The sequence below is a fragment of the Pezoporus flaviventris genome, unplaced genomic scaffold (assembly GCF_033815535.1).
Source record: "Pezoporus flaviventris isolate CSIRO_AGI_PZ_B2104156 unplaced genomic scaffold, CSIRO_AGI_Pfla_v1 ptg000040l, whole genome shotgun sequence".
Taxonomy (NCBI): Eukaryota; Metazoa; Chordata; class Aves; order Psittaciformes; family Psittacidae; genus Pezoporus; species Pezoporus flaviventris.
This window is the reverse complement of record NW_026892588.1, coordinates 8481775-8490203: the sequence shown is the minus strand read 5'-3', so window position 1 is coordinate 8490203 and position 8429 is coordinate 8481775. Positions and strand designations below refer to the sequence as shown.

Sequence of the window (8429 nt, the reverse complement as noted above, 5' to 3'; positions counted from 1 at the left end):
CGTAGCCCCATCATAGAAGGCCACCAAATTGGTCAGGCAGGATTTCCCCTTAGTGAAGCCATGCTGACTGTCACCAAGCACCTTGTTGATTTTCATGTGCCTTATCATGCCATCCAGGAGAATCTGCTCCAAGATTCTGCCAGGCACAGAGGTGAGACTGACTGGTCTGTAATTCCAAGGGTCATGCATTTTCCCCTTTTTGAAAATCATAAGTGATGTAACTTCCTTAGGATCACATATTGAGCCAGTGCTGTGACCAAATCAGAAGGTCTGTGACTACATGACTGTCTATGATAGAACAGCACAGATGAGATGCTGTAGCCAGGAAGGCCAAACTCTGGCTCTTGAGCTGCTTCTCAATTAGCCATTCTTGTAATGCAGGGTGGGATTTGTTGTCTACCAACTGGATTGAATTTCCTGAAAAGCTCCTCATAATTCCAGTCCCTGGCTGTAGGAAGGAGCTGAAGCCCATCCCCGCAACCAGCAGTGGCTGTGTTGATCCTACTCTTCCCACAGAGGACTGGCACTGCAGCAGGGAAGCCATTTCTGTACACTGCAGAGGAATCTTTAGTACTTCTCCCTTTATTTGTGTCACCACAATACTAGCACTATCATCGAGAGAACTGGAGATAAGTCACATGTGTGAGGCAAGCTAGCAAAATTCAGATTTTTTTAGTCAGCCACCTTGTGTTCAGCTAGGTGCCAGTAGCTATGTAGAACCAGACAACAAGAGGTGAAATTACTTCCTGGAGTACAAATTTAGCTGTTGTGCTGCTGTAAGATTTTTGCGATATATTACACTCCAATGCTAATGTCCAATATTTGAATTCACTAGTGTATTTATTTCAAAGAAGTTTTACAATTAGAATTATAAAGCCTAATGAAATATGAAATGAAAGAGCCACAAGATCTTCAAAAGTTATTGATGTACTGCACTGATAATACTAAACTGCTGACATATACTCTTCCTTTGCCATTTATTTTGATGATTTTTAGCATAAAAAAAGATATTCAACTTTTATTAAGCCATCTGATCCTTATTCCTCACATGAAATGAAAATTCTTTAATTAAGACACCATCATCATCTGCAGATGGATTATTTGGACTAGAGGTCAGCAGCACCAAGCAGAGGATTGAAAGGTTTAAGTGTCACGAGCCTGCAAGTAAGTGACAGAAGAGGAGTAAAATTTCATAATTAAAAATGTCTGCAAAACAAGGAAACAACTTTATCTTAAGCACTTATCTGTGAGGAAAGGTATGTTAGTTTGGTGGATGGTAAAACTTAATAAAGCTCCAGGTGTGGTCCACTATTTGATAATGACCCTAAAGTCCCTTGTCACCTTAGTCTACACTCAAAAGCTCTTAAGAATTTAGCTGAAAGTTTCTTATTCAAGACTAATAAGCGTTTTATATTTATTTAAATTTTATTTCTCACTCTGGCCAGAGTCCAGATTACAGATACAAAATTGCCAAGACACCACTTAAAGGTAATGAAAATAAAATCTTTTAGAAGCTCAGGCAGAACGTGATAGAGCCAGTAGTAGCCAGCATCTCCCCCACCTAAATACTAATAAATTAACTGAGAAATAAGAAAGTAAAACAAAATATCAATCTATTTTGTTTACTACTGGCTTGCAGCTACAAAGTAATTCATATAGTGTGTTCAGATGTTGCCTGATAAAGAAAATTGAGTTGGTCCTCTGTAAATCCCACTGCTCTGACTCCATCCCAAAGCTGCAGAAAGGCACAAAGTCCAGCACCAATTGTACCTATAGGCAGGCCACTTCCCTGGGAAGGGGCAATTTTCTCAGGTAGCTGTCATGAATACAGTGCCTGTGAGATGGGTCCAGAGTAACCTTCTGCAGCCTCTTAAGATAATGGCAGGCTGAAGGAAAACATTCAAATGTTATGTTTTCCCTTTTCTGGGTTATCATCTACAGTCATTGATGTGAGAGGCACAGACCACTGTTAAGATTATATATACTTTAGGAAAGCTGACTGGTCAATATGTTACATCTTCAGTCAGTGCTCCCAAATCAATGGATTCAGTGGTACTGGGCATTCTTCAGGATTAATCACCACCAGTGCAATAAGGTGCTTGATCTTCAAATGCAATCTGAATGCCATTTTAATTACAAGAATGAGCTTGCAATCTTGAGGATATACTCAGAACTATACAGAAGAAGGAGCACAGTACAAAACACAGCTATGTCTCGATTTGCAAAGCACGTTACTGTAAACGGAAAGCACAGCAGGGGTGGGAAGGATCAGAAAACACCCTATTGTAAAGTCAGCACCATTACAGAGTAGAGCCAAAGCCATATTCTCCTTCCCCCCTCCCCCCCCTTCCCGAAAAAATGTGTTACTGTGCTGATGCACAAACAGATGTGGGATACTTTCCCCAGATGCGCTTCTCAGTGAAACTGGGTTGGGAACTCCTCCTTCCCCCACGGCTCTTGCTGGGAGGGACAAGGACAGTGTCTCCTTTCCCACCCCATGCACAATGAGGGACAGGTTATTAAGATCAAACCATCAGAGTGCACGTGCTTTCTCAACTCTGTTTCAGTTTTAGTGTTAAATCTGAATGAATATTCCTTCTTTGTCAAGATGTGGTGAATATCTGCAGTCACCCCCAAGTGAACTTCCTGCCCCCACCTTCTAGCATCATAGCTACATTCTATTTCCTTCATCCTAGTAGTTTGATGACACCAGTAAAATAGACTAACACATTTGATTCCTTACAATGCTCTAAACAATATTCAGATCATCTGGAGTTACATGTGCTTTAAAAATAGCTACTGATCAACTTTAGATTGGATATAAGGAAGAAGTTCTTTACTGTTAGGGTGATGAGGCACTTTAATGCATTGCCCAGGGAGGTTGTAAATGCTTCATCCCTGGCAGGGTTCAAGGTCAGGTTGGATGAAGCCTTGGTTGACACGGTTTAGTGTGAGGTGTCCGTGCCCATGGCAGGGAGGGTGGAACTAGATGATCTTAAGGTCATTTCCAGCCCTAACTGTTCTATGAGTCTATGATTCTAACTACAACTCAGTAAAATCGGATTATAAATCCGAAAGTCTCCAAAACCAGTACCTTTTAGATTGTCTTAGAGAACACCCTGAATCGCAGATAACTGTACTAAATATAACCCAAAAGAGGTTAACAATGTTTCATGCTTTTGTTAACTTTAAAGATGAGTTACTCAGTATTCTAGACTTTTCCATCAAACATTATACCTCCAAGACTCCTAGAATCAACATCAGATAATCTGTCAGTTTTCAAGAACTGGATTATTGGTGTGAAGGGCAAGATCCTTTTTCAGGGCTTGGGTTCTCTCTCAGTCAACAAGAGTATGATGCAAACACTTAGGTATACGGGATTCTCAAAAACATACACCCCTTTCCCTCTTTTCTCCTCTCCTGAACTGACTCCTCTTCTGTAACATTTTAACTGCACAGGTGGCTCTTTGAAATGCTATTACAAAAAGCAACATGAAATTGTGTAGAAATTCTATCTTGCAAGCTTTTTATTGGTAATGGGAATGAATGAAATGCAACTTTTTAAAAGATATCCTAAAAATAGATGCCCCACCTTACTCTAAAATTGCTGAATAACATCAAGTGTTGCACTCCGAAAGGTATTCAGTCACCTGCAAATTCACACCAAGTCTCTCAGCAAGCAGTACCTGAGAAAATTAGCATCTGAAAGTAACTGCTATTTTCTTTATAATTTCACAAGGCTACAAAATGAGCTGATAATGTATAAGTGGTTTCTATTCTCACACGTTAACGCTCAACTTTATGTTTCTTCGTGAGGATATAAAACACATTAAAGCAAGCAACAAAGCACCAGTGTATATTGTCAGGAATCTGCCAGCCATTCTGCATTTTCCTATGAGATGCTGCTTCCAGTTTGGTTCCTCTGAGCCCTTTTTTTTGTTTTCTCTGAAGGGTCTTTTTAATGCAATTTTTTGCAAGTAAAAAAAAAAAAAAAGCCCTTATAACACACCTATTTTAATCTCTTTGATGTGCTGTAATCCAATATGCATGTAACCTGGGGCTGCTTTCAAAAAAGATCTGCAAATGATAAGAGCCATGTAATTCAGCATGACAGAATTTTCAGAATGCATTTGCAAGGCTAGTTACTAGAAGTGCAGAAACTGTTCTTTCATCTAGGTATTGATAGGATGGATCAAGCTGGTTAGACATAGATTGAGTAATTCTACTTTAGTGGATCAACAGCTTCACTGTAGCTGCCTTTAATTTTTCATAGTCCCGTTTGTGAGTGCTTAAAAAGGAAAGCAGTAGTCATACCATAAATTCACATATTTCTATGCGCAGGCATGCGTATGTCTACATAATGTATGGCTACTAAAAATCCCCTCAGAGCAAGACATGTCCAGAAGTCTGTGAATGGCGACAACAAGTGTTGCTTTTATAAAAAAGGAACTATTTAAAAGAGTACCCAGGGTATTAGCTGTCAACAAGAAGGGTATTAAAACAGTATCACTCTCCTCAGGTTGTTTCATTCTTGGTAACTTATAGACTACTTTGCCACTGCAGGAACTGCCAGCTTCAGTGTTACATTAGCCTCACCAAAAGAGCCAAAGAGCTGCTGTTTAAGCACTTAGAAAAGTGATAGTCTCTCACCCAAGAAGTGAAGAAACAACTAAGTAAAAACTACGTGAGACTGAAATCTGTACAAAGAGGCAGACTGATGGGAAGTGCAGGAATTGCCTCATCTCGGGAGAATCTCGAGGGGGTTTCAAAATCTGTAACTGGTTTCTAAACCATGGGTCATACCAATCACACTTGGGACTGTGATATTTCACATAATAAAATGGGGGATATTTCTAGATAAGATTTCCGGCAACATCAGAAAGGAATCATTTTGTCCCTGCACTGAAACACAGAAGGAATCTTCCACGCCCTGCGCTAGCAGCAGTGTACAGCTGGCTACTGGGCTATTTTGTTGTTCACACCAAACATGAAGCATCAGTCAAAAGTTTGGGACAAAGCATCTGCAGTAATAAACAGGGTGGCTTGGAAGACAATTCTGAAATTGTGCAAGAAGTTGCTCTGCTAGGAGGAAGCATGCAATCGATCAGGCTGGGATTGATGCTGAGGCTGGCTGAGGGACCAGCAGTGCTGGGATATTGGCTGGTATGCTTTGGCAAGGCAGAGGGACCTGCTATGGACAGACCTGCCTGATGGTCATCTTGTGAAGCCTGTGCAAAGCAGGCAGTCCATTGCTCCCCACAGGCTGCCAGCAAGATGCTTGCCCTACTGGCCTGAGCTAGCCACTGTACTCAGCAGAAGTTACATCTCAGGACAGGCAGAGGTGTTCCTGATTTTGGTAGAGGGATGAAGGAAGAACATATCTGGACAAGTTCTGTTTGGGTGAACTTTAGCCAAAGCAGCAGCTGTTAGAGAAGGACTGATACCATGGTGCTTTAGAGGCAAGGGCAGGCAGCTTAGCCTTCCCCTCAGCTCCCCTGTGTTGAAATCATCCAACCCTGTGCCTCTAGTTGCTGCTCTTCTGTAAAGTGCCATGTTTTCCAAGCACAGACTTGAGTGCTAGGCAGTTGAAAGAGGTGAGAAAACATGTCACAGCTGCCAAGCCAGAGAGAGGCAGAGTGCAAAGGACACATTACAGGATTAAGTCGCTCTTCCTTTAGGAACAAAGGGAGTAGAAGCAGAGAGAATAACATCTCTATCAGTTACAAGTATTTATGGTCTTGAACAGGGAATTAAATGACAAAACCATCAAAGTACAGAAGTGTCAGCAAATCCTATAGCTCCCTGGACTCCAAAAAGCAGCTGGTTCAGACCTTCACCCATCAGTTATTTTCTCTTTTCCCCCAAGATACTGTATTTAAAACTGCTGTGGTTTTATGCTTTCACTTCCAAGCTCTGATTACAGAAAGTTCATTGTTGATGAAACAGATGCCAGGAAGAACCTACCTTGAACTTCAGATTCAAAGTTGATACTGAGAGAGATTTAGGATGAAGGAAAGATTTAAAAGTAAAACAAACCAACCAAACAGAAAAAAGAAAAAAGAAAACACCACCCAAAACCCAGAAACCAATCAAACCAAACAAAAACACACTACCCCCACCCCAAAAAAACCCCTTCAAATATATAGAACAAAAAACCAGAACACTGCCCCCCAAAAAAGAAGACCCCAAACAAAAAACTCACAAAAGAAAGACCCCCCACAAAACTCCCAAACTAATCAACATTAAACAACAAAACAGATGCACAGAATTTGATAATAACTGCAGTTCAGTTTAGATATTTATTTGGAGATAAACATATGGCCTGATCCTGAGTGGTCCTAGGCACATACTCTAACCTGGGCAAGAAATGGAAATGAGCCCTTCAGTTGTATAGCTCTAGTTTCATTATTTTACTATTCTAATAATCAGGGGCATACACGGAGAAAGCTGCAACAAGAAAGGAGACAAAAAATTTGGAATACCTTTAGGTTACCCCCAGGTACATACAGGGAGGTATATATAAAACTTTAATTAAAATAGCATTAATTACTGAAGTAGTAGCTGAATTACTGAGGGAGAATGAGCATGAAGTACCTGTTTTCAGATGGTCTAGCTGGGACAAATTACTCCCCAGAGAACTATACTGCAGTTACAAAATTGGAACATTACTGAAGTTAACATATGACAAAGGACAAATAAAGGTCTAGTTAACATTGTAACAGCTTCTTTTCAGAACAGCATGGATCAGACATTTAGGCAAGTCACAGGGCTGAGAACCTTCCTGAAGACTAAGTAAAAGAAGCAGCCAAGCAAGCCCATCTTTTTATATAACATTAACTTGAAAGATTTACAAAATAACCCAGTGGAGTCAGGGAGGATGAATATTTGGGCAGCATCTGCATCTTCTTACCAGCATATGCAGTTGTAATCACTTACCGATTATGGGAAGAATCTGGTTTTTGTAACATTACATTATGCAAATTTATACTTGACAGGAGGAAAACTGCACAAGACTAAAACCTATGGTTTAGGACTTGTGTGGCTTCATCAAGTGGAACATTGCCAGATCAGTGATCTTTGTAGCCCTGATTCTAGGGCAATGAAACTTACATGACTGCATTGCTTGTTTCACTGTTTTAGCTTAATAACTGAGAAACCACTGTTTTATTTTATCTAAACCTTACTGACACAGAGTAGGGGACAGCAAAATTCTCACAGATACTGAAGTTCCTACAAGCTTTAGAAGCAAAAAAAAAAAAAAAAAAAAGGAAATAAACCCCTAATATGTGTTCCAACAGATGGGAAAAAGCAGGTAAGCTCATCTCCTGTTTACAGCTACCAAGTGACAACAATATACACCCTGGAAATGGCAAGCTATTGAGGACACAGACAGCTCCCGACTAGCAATGGAAAAAAGTTACCCAGATAAATTAAAGAATAAAGGACAGATATCAGGAAGACAGCTGGCTTAATTACTGCATATAGGATAGCTTGCTTTAAAACCATGCCCCTCGATTTAATGGCATGCTGCAGAATAAATAATTAAGGATCCAGCTCATATACTGTGAAACACAGCAGAAACACCCAAGGACGCTCACACTTTCATATAAAATGTGTCACAGTCGTACAGTATCCAAGTCAGTGCAGCAAATCATCCATATAACCAGAACTTCCAACGCTACAGCTAGTCTCATAAACACCTTCAAGCTAATGTTGCAAAAACTTTGACCTGTGCTGGCTCTGAATTAGTACCTTAAAAGCTAAATTACACTTAATTTTTACTCCCCTACCATGCGTATCTATTATTCCTTCTGTTTTGGCATGTTTCTAGCCTCTCTTTACCTCACAATTAGGTTCGCTACATTTCTGACACCACAGATTTTAATCTAGCAGCCATTCTCAGCTCCATTATTGTATTCTTTTGGCATCAAAACCTGACAGTGACATCTCCTTTTGATTTGCCATGTAGTATTGACACAGCAGAACAGGTTTCCTGCTCTCAAATCAAGCCTAGCATGTCTGAAAGCAGCCAAGTCTTGTAGCCATTCAGAAGCTGTTGTTCAGATCTACTGCATATCAGCAATAGAGACATCTTAATCTGCAAAGCCTGATTGAGCAGTGGTGAATCACAAAGCTTACCTCAACTAAATACAGAGAATTTTGTACAGAAAATGTTGCAGATGCACCCTGACAAAACTTGCCCACTGGTAACCCAAAAGGTAAGTGAAAGTGATGGAAAAAAAAAAAAAACAACCAAAAGCCAAACCAAAAAACCACAACCAACAAACCAAAAAGCCGAAACCAAACAAAAAACACGAACAACAACAACAACAAAAAAACCAAACCCCCCCCCCCCAAAAAACCCAGCAAACCAAAACCAAACAACCCCAAACCCCCCACAAATCAAAAAGCCCACAAGCTTTCATCAG

At 40.3% G+C, this 8429-nt stretch overlaps 1 long non-coding RNA gene across 1 annotated transcript in view; it reads right to left on the bottom strand.

The window, feature by feature from the left end:
* Positions 1–517: 517 nt before the first annotated feature.
* The window catches only part of LOC133275415 (uncharacterized), a 78137-nt gene continuing 70225 nt past the window's right edge, over positions 518–8429 (bottom strand). Inside the window, exon 2 of the long non-coding RNA XR_009745506.1 lies at positions 518–709. This is a non-coding gene — a long non-coding RNA (uncharacterized LOC133275415). The remainder of the gene's footprint in view (positions 710–8429) is intronic.